This window comes from Eurosta solidaginis, chromosome 2 (genome assembly GCF_040869045.1).
Source record: "Eurosta solidaginis isolate ZX-2024a chromosome 2, ASM4086904v1, whole genome shotgun sequence".
Taxonomy (NCBI): Eukaryota; Metazoa; Arthropoda; class Insecta; order Diptera; family Tephritidae; genus Eurosta; species Eurosta solidaginis.
In genome coordinates, this window is record NC_090320.1 from 234,564,363 (window position 1) to 234,583,490 (window position 19,128).

At 38.1% G+C, this 19,128-nt stretch overlaps 1 protein-coding gene across 1 annotated transcript in view; it reads left to right on the forward strand.

Moving 5' to 3' along the window:
• Positions 1-18,786, forward strand: part of LOC137240704 (uncharacterized) — a 73,918-nt gene extending 55,132 nt beyond the window's left edge. Inside the window, exon 7 of the mRNA XM_067767301.1 lies at positions 18,660-18,786. The gene's annotated coding sequence lies outside the window, so the exon portion shown is untranslated. The remainder of the gene's footprint in view (positions 1-18,659) is intronic.
• Positions 18,787-19,128: the final 342 nt, after the last annotated feature.

A 19,128-nucleotide genomic window follows, 5' to 3' on the forward strand; every position in this document is an offset into this window, starting at 1 on the left:
ATGGTGGTGTTTGCCAGTTCGCGCAAATGTTCGCCAAAAATCAAAATATTTTAATTTTTGGCGAACATTTGCGCGAACTGTTCGTGCGTGTATGGCGAAATAGCTCATAATCGTAGTAATTTTTGAACGGAACAGACGTGCGCGGAAAAGTAAAATGGACAATAAAAAATTTCTGAGTGAAATTTTTTTCTTTTTTTGCGATCTTCTCTCTTTTTTTACGGTTAATTGCCACAGCGAGCAATATTGCTGCAGCACAATTGTCCGTATTCATCGCTATCTGAAAGAGAACTAATGTTCGGCCAAAAGTTCGTATGGTGTATGGCCAAAGCTGCGAACAAGATTGCGGAATGTTCGCGGAAATGTTCGTGCCGTGTATTTGGCGCTTTGTATTTGTATTGTATTGTATTGTATTTATTTCATTATCAATTTTTTACAATTCCAACTATAATTATTACGTGGCCTGCGAAGCTGAAATGCTTATCTGCAGGAAAATGAATATGTTTACAATGTAATAAAATGAGAATAAAAATAAAAGTACAAATTTTAATTGATGTTACACATAAACATTAAAACTTAGTAATAGATTTTCAGGATTATAATTATGATTCATATGGGTATAGGTATAAATTAGGCTTACCACAAAGATAAATAATAATTGATTAAGTCGAATTAAACTGCATATACTTAAGCGATCAATTACAATAAACTCTGAATGTATTTTCCCAGAACAAACTTTCTGTTTGGAGTTTTAGGCAGGTTAGTGAGGTGTGACGGCAACTCGTTTAAGATTAATGGGAACTGCACAGAGAGCATGCTTTTTGTATAATTATTGAGGAACCTTGGGACCCTTAATCTATTTTCCATACATTTACGAGTACCATGGTGATGGTCAATTGATATCCTTAGGCTGCTATCATCATAGAATTCATTCAAAACTGTCAACCTATATATGGACTTAATGTCGAGCAGACCCAACTCTTTATTGGGTGTATCGTGTGAGTCACGCACATTTTTCTTTTTACAAAGGATTTTAAGGATGCGGGTTTGGATGCCTTGCAGATATTTACAGTATATGGAGGTGCCCCATCCTGTAATTCCATGCCTCAGGTATGATTCGGCTAACGCCAAATTAGCTTGTTTCAGAACTTCGAAGTTGCTACAAAAGCTCAAATGTTTTGAGAAAAAAGATGAGGACCTTAGCTTTTTTTGAAGGTGGGATATGTGTATATTCTACTTAAAGTGGTCGTCTAAGATAACACCAAGGTACTTGTACGTGTTTACTGTCTCCAGAATCTCGACGCATGCGCATGGATCAAATTTAGTATGTAAACAACTGAAGTTGTGATATACTAAGGCAATGTCTGACGGACTTATATGCGGTGGTCGAATGTGCATTATTTTAGTTTTTGAAGCGTTTATTAAGAGGCCACTGTCATGAGACCATTTTGCTATCAGACTTAGCTTCCTCCGCATGATTTTTTAGCTTCATCTAGACTCCTATGGGAGACTACGACTGCGGTGTCATCAGCATATGCATAAACCTTACAATTTTTTAAGTTTTTGAGCAGACTATTTGTATAGATAATATATAGAATAGGACCAAGCTTGAAACCTTGCGGGACTCCGCACGAGAAGCTAGTTTCTTCACTATACATATTTCGTATTTTAACTGTATATTTCCTTAGTTCCAGATAATTTTCGAACCATTTAAGGCTATTTCCTCGAACACCAGCATTATCCAGGGCTTCCAATAACTTTGCGTGCGAAAGGGTATCGAATGCTTTACTAAAGTCAATGAATAGTGCAAGGGAATGGTAGTTCTTTCCTAAATTTTCGTTAATGTGGTTGGAAAATCGACCTAGAAGCTGGTTAATGTTTTTTGCCTTTTTGGAAACCGTATTGGTTTTCATCTATTATTTTAAAATTTTCCATAAAATGTGTTAATCTGCGGACTAAGACTTCCTCCATGATTTTTTCAATTATCGGCAAAATCGCAATAGGTCTATAATTTCTATAATCAACCTTGGTTCCTGCTTTGTAGATTGGCTTTATTAAAGATACTTTTAAGAGATCTGGAACGGTGCATTGACTCAAGCTAAGGTTAATAAGTCTGGTTATAATTGGAGTTAACACCACTGCATTATTTTTTAGATCCTTTGGTCGAATTCCATCAAATCCAGGTCCCTTTTTTTCATCGAGCTTTTGTAGGATTGCATATATTTCTCCTTCGTCTGTTTCCCCAAAGTATATAGAGTTAGATATTTTAGTTTCAACTATTGTCATGGTGCTGATATCGCAATTGTGTATTGCGCATTTGATACCGTCTTCAAAGGTTGTCATAAAATTGTCGCAGATGCTTTTCAAATCTTCACCGGTGAAATTTCTAATAATGAATTCATCGGGACCTACGCTTTTCCTAACAACTACCTCATTTATGACCTGCCACGTTTTCCTAATATCGTTCCTACACGCTACGAATTTATCGCGGTAATAATCATTTCTTGATCTACGAACGATTTTGTTGACATGATTCCTGAACTTTTTGTATTCTATTTCTAATTTTGTGTTATTGGGATTTGACTTCCATTTTTTATACAGCTTATCTCTGTCCTTACATAAGGCTTTGAGGTCGCTTGCCATCCATTCATTTTCTTTCCTGCGCTTTTTATTTTTACACTCAATTAGAGAGTACTCATATATGTATTTAAACAACGACTGTATCTTTTCGTACATTTCATTAACATTATTTGAGTTAAGAACATCGTTCCAATTAACTTCATGAATCATCTTAGATACTTTCTTGCTGCTTAGTGCGTAAGGGAGTGCTGTATCTTGTTCTATACTATTTGCGTGATCACGACTACTAAGATAAATCCCGCAAAGGATTGTATAATGGTCAGTGATGTTTGTTTCTACTATTGCCGCCGATATTTCGGCAGCCCTGCTTTTTACGAATATATGGTCGATACAAGTGCTAGAATTTCTCTTAATATCTACTCTTGTATAGTCATTGATATTTATAGCCATATGATGCATGCATGTCTAAATATAGCGCTAAACTCCTATTATCACCATCACGAATGTTTATGTTTATATCACCAATAATTATTACGCATTCCTCTTTGTCTGCATTCCTCATTACACTCTCCAGTTCGCTAACAAACTCAGGTATATTCGGCTGTGGCGGACGGTACATAGCATAAAGAGTATATTTACATTTGTTGCCGTTATTGGGAAGAATTTCAATGCCAACTGCCTCATATGTATTCGTTTGCAATGTGATGCGTTGATAAGATAGGTGACTTCTAACAAACACGACTACTCCCCCACCTCTTCTGTGCTCTCTGTTAAAGAACTCTGCATTAAACCCATCAATGCAAAATAAATTTTGTTCGTATGCTAAGATATTCGTTTCGACTAGGCTTTAGCGTAAGATTGGTCGAATCAGCTGTTATAAGGTTACCGATACGGTTACCGATAAAGCACCAATGTCTCCAGCTTTAAGGGCGAATTAATGGTGACTTATAACCATAAAGCCATAACCAGATAAAACAGCTCATCGAACCTACCTGAAGGAAATCAATGTAATCGAGTTAGCGCTATGGTACGGCACCAGTAATCGATTACATCGATTTCCATAAGGTAGGTTCGATCAGCTGTTTTATCTGGTTATGGCTTTATGGTTATAAGTCACCATTAATTCGCGCTTTAGTCCTCGTCGCCATTTAATATGTTTTGTGATTTCATATAACATCTTTATTAATAGAAAATATAATAATAGCAGTAAGAAAATAATAGAAAAGTCCAGATCTGCTCAAACACGTGCGCCGCCCAAAAGTCACTAAAACATCTGCCAACAAGTTCTATTTGACAGTTCATATAATAAGGTATTATTTATGTATGTATAGGTGAACTGGTGAGCAGGGTTGCCTGTCGCTCCAACAATATCTATAAGATAACATATGGCATAATAAAAGAAAAGGTTTGGCGAAACTAGAAAACTTACTCTTCGTTTGATTCCTTCGCACGTTCGTTAAAAAATGAAATTAAATTTGTGGAATACATATGTATAAGTGATACTTTGTTAAATTCTATACATTAACGAAGCTAACTATAGTGATGCCATCTTAAAATAATCAAAGTTTTCAAAGCATACTATCTTAGCAATATAAATAATAAAATGTAAATCTAAGTTTAATCGGCAACATCCCGGCCCCCGTGAATCAAACGGGCTACCGAAGATTCACGAACCACGTCTAAAATAGCTAACTTGGAAGCCGGTCTCCGCAAATTTCCCGCACTTGTCTTTACGACAGCTGAACGCACTTGGCCATCTGGTGCTGGAAATATCTCCACTATGATGCCTCGTTTCCATTCTCCTCGACGTTCGTTCTCATCGCAGACGAGTACTACATCGCCCACCGTTATTGGTTTTTCCCTTTGACACCATTTGCTCCGTCTCGTAAGCGTCGGAAGATACTTCAACACCCACCTTTTCCAAAAGGTCTGTTTCATTTGCTGCAGGATGTGCCATTGTTTCCGTAGGCATATACGTTCATCTACGCTCGGCGTCTGAACATCGTTTGCACAACCCAAAATAAAATGGTTTGAAGTCAAGGGCTCCGCACTATCGTTTTCTAAGGCCAGATAAGTCAATGGTCGGGAATTGACCAGATTCTCTGCTTCAATTAATAACTTTGCAATATATCTAGTTGTGGCACCATTGTCTTAAGCGTGAAGGACAGTATGTTCTTTACGCAGCGCACCATTCAATAATCTGCCGTGTACCTTCTTCGACCAGCCCTTTCTGTACCAACACCAAATCCTCCACGAAATTTGTGCCCCTGTCGCTGCGGATTCTCACAGGTACTCCTCGCCGGTTTATGAAATTTCTTAGGCATAGTATAAAAGCGTCAGCAGACAAATCCCTGGCCAACTCAATATGTATTGTCCTCACTGTTAAGCATGTAAAAAGGCAACCCCATCTCTTTTCTTGTCGACGACCGACTGCTACCAAATACGGTCCGAAAAAATCGACTCCTGTATAGCTGAACACTCGAACGTAAGCAGTGAGGCCATCCCTTTGGAGTTGTCCCATTAGCGGCGGCTTTGGTTCTGCTTTTCGATTTTTACACAACTGGCACTCCCTCGCAGCGGAAGTGACTATACGACGTATATTGGAAATCCAGAACTTTCTCCTAATGGCACATATTATTGAATCCTGGTTGTGATGTTTATATTTCTCGTGGTAGTAACGTGCAATCATGATGGGTATTGGATGTTTACTCGGCAAAATAATCGGACTTTTCGTATTCATGGGTACGCATTCAGCGTCATCAATCCTCCCGGAATGTCTCAAAACTCCGCCTTCATTGATCGTTGGTGTGAGATTATATAAGGAACTGTTTTTCGAAACATGCCTTCCGTTCATCAGATCACGTATTTCATCAGGGTACATTTTACTATGAACAAAACGACATACAAATATTTCTGTTTCATTAACGTCTTTCGCTTTAAGCTGTAGAGTTGATATCGAACACACTTTCTTCCCTTATTTCCTTTTAAAAGTCTTAAACTTTAATATGGCTAGCCTTACCCAACTCATGACCCTGAGCAACTTATAGTAGTTCGAAAATTTATCTAAGTCTATTACTGTAGAATCAAAGTTGACCGCCACTACATATTTTAAACGTCTTTCCATGTCGCAAACTTTTTAATCATTGGCGTCTGATAAGACTGGCCAAGTTCCTTCGGGATATTTCACGAATTTTGGACCACTTATCCATCGAGAGTTGGCAGAGTTGCAGTCTTGTTGCGTCGTCGGCGGGACTAATGTCAGATGAGTCCAAAATCTCGACAATTCTGTGCCCTACGAATTGGTTATAGCAACGGCTGTCTGATCTGATCCAACTCAATACGGTCTTTGAGTCAGACCAAAATGTTACGTTCTGCGGCTTCACTTCATGGCCAATTAATATTGACTCCTTTAAACGGACACCTAGTACTGCAGCTAAGAGTTCCAGTCTAGGTACAGACAAAGCTTTAATTTGTAGGGTTATCTACTTTGTAAAATATACTTTAATTTTGTAAATTATTTTTATGTTATTTCAAAATGAAAATTTTCAAATCAGTTATTTTAGAATTTTTAAAATGTGAAAATATTTAATTTGACTGTGAAATAAATTTTTAATAAAAATATAGTTTAACACTATAACAGGCTACAAATATTAAATGGCTTTCGTTATTAATGACTATACGCCAATAACCTACGGCGGCATATGCAAGTTCGCTGACATCGACAAAGACATGCAAGTCTACCTTAGCTTTAGTAAAGCTTTCGTGATAACAACGAGGGATTTTTAAACTTCTGGCCTGGTCTAGACCCTTATACCAGTCATACCACTCTGAATAAATACGCTCTGGCATAGGTGAATTTCAGTCTATATTTAAACGCCATAACTGTTGTAATATAATTTTTGACTTAATTGTTACATTTGAAAGATAGCCAAATGGATCAAATATTGACATGGTAAGACTTAAAACCTCTGATTTTGTTGGGCGTCGGCTTCCAGACAAAACATCTCTTGGGACTCTCGAAAACTGTAATTTGAAACAAAATGTGTCATCCATGGAACGCTAGTACATTCCAAGCACCTTCTCAGTCGTAGATTCACTGGCGCAGAAATTTATCATATCGGTAGATGGTTGCGGTGAGGATTCATCTGAAAGAGCTCAGCGGACATCCACAGAGTTAGATAGAAACCCACGAAGTTCAAATCCAGCGGCAGCATTAATTCGTTTTACCTCTCTTGAAACCTCTATCGCCTCTTCTATAGTGTCGAAGCTATCTACGTAATCGTCAACGTAATGACAATCGATAACCGCGCGGGCAGCCCTCGGATACTCAGGTTCAAATTTTCTTGCATTAAAATTTTTAACGTATTGTGCTGAAAATGGTGAACACGCCGAGCCAAATATCATGGCTGTCATAATGTACACCTCCGGTACCCTAGTTGTATCTCCATCCCTCCATATAAAGCGTTGCGCTTCAGGGCCCTTCATCAACCTTGAATTAAAAGAGACTCCATTAATATAGCATTTTCAGGTCAAATGAAACTTTTTTCAATTCAAATGAAACTTTTTTCATTTCAAATGAACCTTTTTTCATTTTAAATGAAACTTTTTTCATTTTAAATGAAACTTTTTTCATTTCAAATGAAACACTTTTCAAGTCAAATGAAATCATACTACTAAGTCAATGTATTTATATCGTACTTTATAACGCTAAGTCAAATTGTTTAGTAGGTCATGAAAAAAGCCTTAAAAATAAAAGTCAAAAAAAGTAAAAAAAAAAAAAAATGAAATTTCGCAGGCTGGAAAATTATTTGTTGGTGTATGCTTAGTGAAACTTTTTTTCCTGACCCCAAATCCTATCGAAGAATCGATGGCGCGATATCGGTTAATAAATCGACCCATTCTAATATATTGTCACGGATATTAGCATCCCTAAGCTATACCATCACTAAGGCGATGCTAAGCGATGTTTACGTCAATAATCAAATCATGTATACACACAGATGCATTTACTTATACGCCTATGTGTGTGCGAGAGACTGTAAACTACAAACTCACATACATTGAGAGACGCTGAAAAGTAGAAAATTGTAAACAAGTAGAAACTATATGAGAACTATAAACACTCGAAATAGTTGGTAAGTTCTGGAAATAGAAGAGCCTAGATGTATGCAGCGTAAACTATAAAAGCGGCACAAGCGAGTAAAATGTAATTCAGTTTGATTTGAGTTGATCAGCAGTTACGACTAAGAAGATATCTAGCGAGCAATACCAGTATTATTTTGATTAGTGGAGTTTCATTTGAGCTATCAGTTTGGTTATTAAGCTATTCGTTGCACAGTTTGAGTGTTATTGTGAAGCATTTTTAATAAAGGCCATTTTTCCATTATTCAATATTGGAGTTATTTATTCAACATTTTAGCGATACGAACCTAGCAAAAGGGGCAAATAAGAGGATTTGCAGCAAATTCGTTACAATTGGTGTCAGAAGAGGAATTGTTGAATAAATTCCGAAGATTGGGAATACAACTTGGACATGGCAAAGTTCAGTGAATTGAAGATCCAGCAACTGAAAAAGGAGTTGGAGAACCGTGGATTAAATACAACCGGCAATAAGATCGAACTTCAAGCACGGCTACGAGAGGTAATGGAGTCGCAAGGAATTGATGTGGACGAGTTTGTCTTTTATCCTGATGGGGACGAAACAACAACAAAAATTGAAGAGAAAAACGAAACATCGCAGACGGTTACCAGCACAGACTTGAACATGATATTGGCTGCAATATCTGCACAAACATCGACAGTAGCATCAATGTCGTCGTAACTGGCATCCCAACTGGAAGCGCAAGAGGCACGTATAACAGAAATGTCATCGCAAATATCCACCAACATGTCATCACAATTAGAATCGCAGAAGACACACATAACATCGAAGATGGAATCGCAGGAAACCCGTATAACATCACAATTGGAAGAACAGAAGACATATTTGGCATCTCAACTGGAAGCGCAAGAGGCACGTATATCTGAAATGTCGGCACTAATTTCGGAACAGGTATCATCGCAGCTCTTTGTGAAACTGGAAGAGCAGGATGCAAAAATTTTACAACTCGAGGACAAAATTGATGCCGAAATAGAAGCGTTAAACGGTCGTATGGAGCAGTTACAACTAAACCGCCCAGCTGTTTCAGCAAGCAATCCAAAGGTAAAAACACCATCATTTGACGGTTCTGTTCCTTTCCAGGTCTTCAAGCTACAGTTTGAGAAGACCGCAGCAGTGAACAACTGGAATGCGGAAGATAAAGTTGCTGCTGTTCGTGGCATTGAAAGGGCCTGCAGCGGAAATCTTACAGACGATTCCAGAGTATGAACGGAACAGTTATGAAACATTGATGACTGCTATAGAACGACGTTATGGAAGCGAGCATAGGAAACAGATATTCCAAATTGAGTTGCAAAACCGTCACCAAAGAGCGAATGAGACTTTGCAGGAGTTTGCCTCGGATGTTGAAAGGTTAGCTCATCTCGCAAATGCGGACACACCCGTGGAATACACCGAGAGGGTAAAAATCCAGAGTTTCATAAATGGCATACGGGACGTGGAAACGAAGCGGGCTACATACGCAAACCCAAAGCTGACATTTGCTGAAACGGTATCGCATGCATTGACCCAGGAAACGGCCTCACTATTGAGTAAACCAGCATACAAAGCTCATCGTGTGGAAGTGGAAAGACCAGATTGGGTAGACGCAATATTGGAAGCACTGAAGGGATCTCAACAGAAGAATGCCAGAGTTATTAAATGTTTCAAGTGCGGCAACCCAGGTCACATTGCACGTCATTGCGATCTTGGTCCTAATAGTTCCAACAATGTGGGTGGCCGTAAACGCAAAGCTGGCGGAAATGAGCAAGAGCGTGTCGAATGTAAAGAACGAAAACTTGCCCCGGCTATTGAATGCCCTGTGATATCTGTGTCGCAAATTGGAAGGAAATCAAGCAGTCTTACCGTCAGAGGGAATGTGGATGGCAAAGAACGAGTACTGACTGTAGATACGGGCGCATCTCATTCCTTGATCCGATCTGACTTGGTCAACAGGAGAGTAAAACCGTTACCTGGAGCAAAGTTGCGTACGGTCACTGGCGAGTATAACCAAGTTCAGGGAGAAGTGATATGTGAAGTATTGATTGGGAAGGTCATGGTTCTACACAAATTTGTTGTGGCGGAGATTGTTGATGAAGTTATATTGGGAGTGGATTTCTTGGCTGACCATGACATCAAGATCGATATGCAGAGAAGGGTGATGTGTTATGAGAACCAAGATGTGCCACTTAACTTTAGTTTGGAAAAAGGGTTCAGCAGTAATCGGGTACTGGTGGAGAAGACTCGACGAAGGCCACGAAATTCAAAGGTAAAGGTTGATGGAACAAATGGGCCAAACAAATCAAAACCGAAGGTACCTGTGAGAGAAACACTGGCATTGAAAAGCCCTAACGGACGTACTGAAACGAAGAAAGAATGCAAGGGTGGTTTCAAGCCAAGGCACACTACTGTTGTGAACCGTCGGAACGATACTGATTATGCAAAGGAGATCCGTCCAGCGCAAGCTCTGCGAAGTAGTTCTTCATTGGTCAAGCAACAGAGTGCGAGGGAACGATCCAGGATAATGAGTAGTAAGATGAAACACAGGTACGACAAGGAAAATAATTCGAAAGGTTTCTTGGCGGGAGATTTGGTACTGTTATACAACCCTCACCGGCGGAAAGGTGTTCCATCCAAATTTCGGTGCAGTTGGGAAGGCCCGTACAAGGTTGTGAAGAAGATCAGTGATACCATCTACCGCATACAAAGCATTGAGAAACCACGGAGTAGAAGAGTGGTACATTTGGCGATGCTAGCAGCGTTTAGATCGAGAGATTTGTCTGATCGGGACGATCAGACTTAGGTGGAGGGCAGTGTCACGAATATTAGCATCCCTAAGCTATACCATCACTAAGGCGATGCTAAGCGATGTTTACGTCAATAATCAAATCATGTATACACATATATAAGGCAGCCGAGAGATGTCACACACAGATGCATTTACTTATACGCCTATGTGTGTGCGAGAGACTGTAAACTACAAACTCACATACATCATCTGAGAGACGCTGAAAAGTAGAAAATTGTAAACAAGTAGAAACTATATGAGAACTATAAACACTCGAAATAGTTGGTAAGTTCTGGAAATAGAAGAGCCTAGATGTATGCAGCGTAAACTATAAAAGCGGCACAAGCGAGTAAAATGTAATTCAGTTTGATTTGAGTTGATCAGCAGTTACGACTAAGAAGATATCTAGCGAGCAATACCAGTATTATTTTGATTAGTGGAGTTTCATTTGAGCTATCAGTTTGGTTATTAAGCTATTCGTTGCACAGTTTGAGTGTTATTGTGAAGCATTTTTAATAAAGGCCATTTTTCCATTATTCAATATTGGAGTTATTTATTCAACAGTTTAGCGATACGAACCTAGCAAAAGGGGCAAATAAGAGGATTTGCAGCAAATTCGTTACAATATATATTCTAAGTATTACATTTAAATACAATATACAATGAACAAGTAAGGAAGGCTAAGTTCGGGTGTAACCGAACATTACATACTCAGTTGAGAGCTATGGAGACAAAATAAGGAAAATCACCATGTAGGAAAATGAACCTAGGGTAACCCTGGAATGTGGTTGTATGACATGTGTATCAAATGGAAGGTATTAAAGAGTATTTTAAGAGAGAGTAGGCCATAGTTCTATGGATGGACGCCATTTAGGGATATCGCGATAAAGGTGGACCAGGGCTGACTCTAGAATGTGTTTGTACGATATGGGTATCAAATGAAAGGTGATAATGAGTATTTTAAAAGGGAATGGGCTTTAGTTCTATAGGTGAACGCCTTTTCGAGAAATCCCCATAAAGGTGGACCAGGGGTGACTCTAGAATATGTTTGTACGATATGGGTATCAAATGAAAGCTGTTAATGAGTATTTTGAAAAGGAGTGATCCTTAGTTCCCTAGGTGGACGCCGTTTCGAGATATCGCCATAAAGGTGCACCAGGGGTGTCTCTAGTTGTACGATATGGGAATCAAATGAAAGGTGTTACTGAGCGTTTTAAGAGGGAGTGGGCATTAGGTCTATAGGTGGACGCCTTTTCGAAATGTCGCCATTAGGGTGGGCCAGGGGTGACTCTAGAATGTGTTTGTACGATATGGGTATCATACGAAAGGTGTTACTGAGCATTTTAAGAGGGAGTGGGCATTAGGTCCATAGGTGGACGCCTTTTCGAGATATCGCCATTAGGGTGGGCCAGGGGTGACTCTGGAATGTGTTTGTACGATATGGGTATCAAATGAAAGGTGGTAATGAGTATTTTAAAAGGGAGTAATCCTTAGTTCTATAGGTGGACGCCTTTTCGAGATATCGCCATAAAGGTGGACCAAGGGTGACTCTAGAATGTTTGTACGATATGGGTATCAAACGAAAGGTGTTACTGAGCATTTTAAGAGGGAGTGGGCACTAGGTCTATAGGTGGGCGCCTTTTCGAGATATCGCCATTAGGGTGGGCCAGGGTGACTCTAGAATGTGTTTGTACGATATGGGTATCAAATGAAAGGTGGTAATGAGTATTTTAAAAGGGAGTAATCCTCAGTTCTATAGGTGGACGCCTTTTCGAGATATCGCCATAAAGGTTGACCAAGGGTGACTCTAGAATGTTTGTACGATATGGGTATCAAACGAAAGGTGTTACTGAGCATCTTAAGAGGGAATGGGCATTAGGTCTATAGGTGGACGCCTTTTCGATATATCGCCATTAGGGTGGGCCAGGGGTGACTCTAGAATGTTTGTACGATATGGGTATCAAACGAAAGGTGTTACTGAGCATTTTAAGAGGGAGTGGGCATTAGGTCTATAGGTGGACGCCTTTTCGAGATATCGCCATTAGGGTGGGCCAGGGGTGACTCTAGAATGTTTGTACGATATGGGTATCAAAGGAAAGGTGTTACTGAGCATTTTAAGAGGGAGTGGACATTAGGTCTATAGGTGGACGCCTTTTCGAGATGTCGCCATTAGGGTGGGCCAGGGGTGACTCTAGAATGTTTTTACGATATGGGTATCAAACGAAAGGTGTTACTGAGCATTTTAAGAGGGAGTGGGCATTAGGTCTATAGGTGCACGCCTTTTCGAGATATCGCCATTAGGGTGGGCCAGGGTTGACTCTAGAATGTGTTTGTACGATATGGATATCAAATTAAAGGTATTAATGAGGGTTTTAAAGGCGAGTGGCCCTTAGATGTATATGTGAAGGCGTTCTCGCGATATCGACCAAATGTGGATCAGGTGATCCAGAAAATCATCTGTCGGGTACTGCTAATTTATTTATATATTCAATAACACTAACAGTATTCCTGCCAAGATTCCAAAGCCTGTTTATTTCGCCTTGTAGAACTTTTTCATTTTCTTCTACTTAATATGGTAGGTGTCACTCACACCCATTTTACAAAGTTTTTTCCAAAGTTATATTTTGCGTCAATAAACCAATCCAGTTACCATGTTTCATCCCTTTTTTCGTATTTGGTATAGAATTATGGCATTTTTTTAATTTTTCGTAATTTTCGATATCGATAAAGTGGGCGTGGTTATGGTCGGATTTCGGCCATTTTTTATACCAAGATAAAGTGAGTTCAGATAAGTACGTGGGCTAAGTTTAGTAAAGATATATCGGTTTTTGCTCAAGTTATTGTGTTAACGGCCGAGCGGAAGGACAGACGGTGGACTGTGTATAAAAACTGGGCGTGGCTTCCACCGATTTCGACCATTTTCACAGAGAACAGTTAACGTCATAGAATCTATGCTCCTACCAAATTTCAAAAGGATTGGTAAATTTTTGTTCGACTTATGGCATTAAAAAAATTCTAGACACACTAAATGAAAATGGGCGGAGCCACGCCCATTTTGAAATTTTCTTTTATTTTTGTATTTTGTTGCATCATATCATTACTGGAGTTGAATTTTGATTTAATTTACTTATATACAGTAAAGATATTAAATTTTTTGTTAAAATTTGAATTTAAAAAAAAATTTTTTTAAAAAGTGGGCGTGTTCTTTATCCAATTTTGCTAATTTTTATTTAGCATATATATAGTAATAGTAGTAACGTTCCTGCCAAATTTCATCATGATATCTTCAACGACTGCCAAATTACAGCTTGTAAAACTTTTAAACTACCTTCTTGTAAAAGTGGGCGGTGCCACGCCCATTGTCCAAAATCTTACTAATTTTCTATTCTGCGTCATAACGTCAACCGATCTACCAAGTCTCATCGCTTTAACCGCATTTGGCAATGAATTATCGCATTTTTTCGGTTTTTCGAAATTTTCGATATCGAAAAAGTGGGCGTGGTTATAGTCCGATATCGTCCATTTTAAATAGCGATCTGAGATGAGTGCTCAGGAACCTACATACCAAATTTCATCAAGATACCTCAAAATTTACTCAAGTTATCGTGTTAACGGACGGACGGACGGACGGACGGACGGACATGGCTCAATCAAATTTTTTTTGGATCCTGATTATTTTGATATATGGAAGTCTATATCTATCTCGATTCCTTTATATATGTACAACCAACCGTTATCCAATCAAACTTAATATACTCTGTGAGCTCTACTCAACTGAGTATAAAAATAATGGAATAAAAACAAATATATAAGTTTTCAAAGGCCCAAACGAGTGAAGTACAATGTAACTACACCATAGAGTAGAAAAGATCACTTTTTACCGTTATGTTTTTCAGCATAGTTAAAATAGATCTCTCCACAGTCCACATGCTCTACTATATAGTTGGTAAAAGCAATGTTTCTCTCAATACCTTGCTATCGTTCTATGTTGTTTGGTAAGACGTTGGTCAAAGAGAAAAGCATAATACAGAGGATTCAACCGATGTGTTAGTTGGTGTCAGACAGTGAATAGGAAATACGCTCACATCCTGCTCTTTGGTTCCTTCTCTTTGTTCTCCGTTGCTTTATTCCTACGTTATTATCGAAGTATATGCAGAAGAAGAATATGCTTTATATATAAGAGGAGTAGATACAAGTAAAAAATATAGGTGCTTACTTAAATGGGTGGTTAAACTGTAGTATATAAGTTGCCAAGCGTATAACCCTGCTACTTTATTTATTAAAAATTTAAACCATCAAAAGGCAAGGCTAAACTAAACCGACCTTAACTGCAGCTTAAATTCACAAAGAAAATTTAAGCAAAATTTTACCTTCAGTGTGGCTAAATAGAAATAGTTGTCTTAAAGAAAAATTTGATAAATACTTAGCGTTATAAAGTACGATATAAATATATTGACAGTTACCTTAGTAGTATGGTTTCATTTGACTAGAAAAGTTTCGTTTGAAATGAAAAAAGTTTCATTTAAAATGAAAAAAGTTTCATTTGACCTGAAAATGCTATAGAAGCAGCGGCATCGAAAAGTAGGCGCAGCTTATTGCCTTTGTTCACATTAGACACGGCGAAATGTGGCAGATACCACGTTTGGGGTGTAACTTTTGCTGCTTCCGAGTCCGACAATTTTCGTGCATAAGATTTGTTTATATATTCAGATATTTTATTTTTATACCAATCCGACAGTGTCTTGTCTTTTCCATTTTTGTCTCAATTATCTCTAGCCGTCTCAGTGCCATCTGATAACTATCGACGTATTTAACATTGTCATGTCTCCATAATAACCCCGTTTCCTACTGAGTACCTACTTGCTTTGTCGTTTCCGAAAGAATTATTTCGGCTCTCTTATCAGCTTCGCTTACGACTGATGGCAATGGTTTTATCCCAAAATTTTCTATACTAAAATATTCGGTGACTTGTTGTATGTCCCTAATTGCATTGTCCTCCAAATCTATGCTACAAACTACTTCATCAGCACTATCCTCATTTGACCCAAACAATATGAAGCCTAAATTAGATTTATGAATGGAGAAGCAATCGTCTAGATTGATTACTTCCAATGGTCGGACTAAGTTTATATGGGGAATTCCGATAAGCATTTGTGAAGAGGCATTTACATAGTCGACGAGTGGCACATTCTTAGCCACCACATATTTGGACTTAAAACTCTCGAAATTTAAAGTCTGTGCCGGCAATTGTAACTTTTTCGTTGTTCGTACGTTTCGCATTTGATAACTTTTTTCGTTAACCCTAACACCCGAGACTTCAACCTGTAAACGCTGTGACATTTCACTTGTTGTTTTTGCTCCTACCCATCTTAGTGATAACAAATCTTGTGGTCCTTTCAAACCAATGGCTTTGGCAACATTCTCTTCGATTAAAGATATTTTCTACCCGTCATCAATAAATGCCATGATTTTACAATTTCCTTTTGGTCCTCTTATTTCAACAGGTATAAACTTAAATAATGCTTTTTTATTAAATTCCTTCTTATAAATTGCATTGACATTAATGGTTTCATCTACCGTCTGCTGTTGAGCATCCTCATCCCTATTCGAAGTTACCTTTTTAGCTATAATTCTATCATTTTCCTGTAGTAATCGGTTATGGAATCTTTGGAACGAGTTAATACTACATTCGCGACGACTTCCACAGTTTGCAGCGCTATGTCCTGAGCGCATACAACTAAAACAGAAATGATTTTCTTTCACAAACTTCCATCTTAGATCGCAATCAATATCTTTGAACTACGAGCACTGATTTAAGGGATGATTACCTTTACAATACCCGCACTTTGTTTCTGTTATTACCAACACTGGCTTTACAGACCGGTTCGAATTTGAAATCAGCTGTTCATTCGAGTTAAAATTCTTATGTGGAATTACATCTGCTGCTATTGAAATAAACATTGATATTTCTTTCAACCAATTGCTTAAGTGTCGAATGCTTGGATATACTAAATTCATGGAAAAGGTGTGGGGAGCCCATTCCTCGCGTTTAATCATTGGCAGCTTACTCACAAGCTCATCGAGAAGAGTTGGATTTATCAAATGGGCGGCTGCGTCAGCATTTTCCAAAAAGGTAGTCAAGTTGTTTACCATCGTGCTGAAAGCTATGATATCAGTCAGTTTTCCACCACTAATCGTTGGAAATGCTCGCGCCTTAGTTATTTGACTACGAATTAACAGCTTCGGTCGTCCAAAGTGAAATTCCAGTGTAGATATCACAGCGTTCACACTTGATGGATGAATAATCAATGATTCCACTCCTTGTCTAGCTGGTCCCTTCAACGCCTCTTGTAGGCGAAACAAATTCTCCAAATCAGTGTACATATTACATGGCTGTCGTTTCATTGAATGTCGCAAAGAACATTGGCCATTCTTCCGGCGATCCACTAAATTCTGGTAAGTCCAAAAGTTTTCGTATATATGGCTGTGGCGTAGTTGATTGTACAAGCTGGTTCGATTGTGATCCAGGTAATCGTGTTGTAACATGGCTGGAGGCGAACGGTGGGTAAAATCCATAAACATTTGGTGAATTATTGTTAGCTGCTATGTAGCCATTGCTTGCAACGTTTTGAAAATGATCCTGGTTAGCATAGTGAACGCTCCTAGGATTTGTAGTCTCGGTGTGGCTGATGCAGTTTGGTGGTAATACTGAACATGTAATATTCGAATGCTGGTAACTATTGTGATTGGCGAAAATAACATTAGTGTTGGGAGTTATATTTGAGAAGTTACCAATAGTTTAGGTAACGTTGGCGACGTTACGCCTAGTAGAAAGAACGTTGGCATTGGTGACGTTGGCAGGGTTAACATCGGAATAGTCAGGGCTGGCAGAGGCAACGTCGGCTGGGAGTTGGTAAAGGCTGCGTCGGCAGAATTAACGCTTATGGTACTAATTTTTGACTGTAAAGCAATTGATTGCTTCAAATCTAGCTTTTCTTCTTCAGACACTGCTAACGAGCGCTGTAAATCTCTAATTTGTTTTTTTTTTTAACTCACGTATACACTTGTCTGCTTTGGTGGGTGTTGAGTTCGTCTCTCCTTCGTTGGCAGATTCCATCTCGGTGCTTCCTTGTGAAGTATCCATTAGATTTTCCCACTTCGGTAGACATATTCTTTCTCGGTCTTCGAAAATTGTAGCGTCCCATTTGTTTCTTCGTATGTTCAGATTATATTACGAGAAGAATATTATAAAATGTTACGGCACGAATAACGAGCGAACGAAAGTAAAACAACGCATATCATAACATGCCATTTATTCACTTTTATATTGTGTACAGCAAAGTTTTAATATCTATAAGATAACATATGGTATAAGAAGAGAAAAGGTTTGGCAAAACTAGAAAACTTACTCTTCGTTTGATTCCTTCGCACGCTCGTTATAAAATGAAATTAAATTTGTGGAATACATATGTATAAGTGATGCTTCGTTAAATTCTATACATTAACGAAACTAACTATAGTGATGCCATCTTAAAATAATCCAAGTTTTCCAAGTATTCTATGCTAGCTAATATCGATAGAGAAGTGTATAATAAAATGTAAATCTAAGTTTAATCGGCAACAATCGGCCTAAAATCTCTACGGAAATTATGGCGATTTGTGTTCATTTCTTAAGAAAATGGTTTGAATTGGCTGTACTTTAATAAGTAACACATTGGCCAAGCACAAAGTAAATCAACTTTATGATAAGTTCAATTCCTATGCTTTCACTGAAATATTCAAATAAATTTTTTCCAGTAATGAGGAGCTTTTTGTTAGTGGTTAGCGGGTTTGCCCTCTAACCCGACGATTTGCTTTTAAAATTTGTACTGATTAAATTTCAAAACATTGGATTGAAATAAATGTTTTCGTTAAACTACTCATACATGTTGTAGAGTAATCTACTTTATTTAAATAATGTTTGTTTTTGTATTTTATTTTTTTGAATTACTTTATTTTTGAATATGATTTCAAAAAAGAAAATTTCAGTGTCAGTGAATTTATAAATTTTAAATATCAATATTAATATAAAAATTTAAATAAATAATAAATAAAACTTTAAAAATATGTAGTATCTAATATATTCAGTTTGTTTGATGTGAACTCTCTTTAATGCAGAAAATGTTAACCATTGTAAATACTCAAACTATTGTGAACAGAACAATGAAAAGCATCGGTATTTTACTGTGACTAACTAAAGAATTCAATTGGCATTGAACTAACGGAGTGAATAGTTGCTTTACCTACTACAGCGTCAGGTGTGGTAACAAAATACCTACTAATTTTTGCAAATTACATCCATAGTGTACCTATACCAAGTGTGTTCACTAAGCGATAAACGTCAAAACTACAAACAGCCTCGCTCACCTGATGGAAATCTCAGGTCTAGAGTCGCATTTTTAGTCTCAACGACAACATTTTTGACTACCAATCGTATGGACTTTTTCAATTTTTCAATAATTCGGAGCATTCGGTAATGGTATCCATTTTGGATTCGGTGTCATTCCGAATCCAGCGAGTGCCTGTCAGAATGCTTGACAGATAAGTCAACACACTTGTACTTGTACACTATGATTACATCATTAAT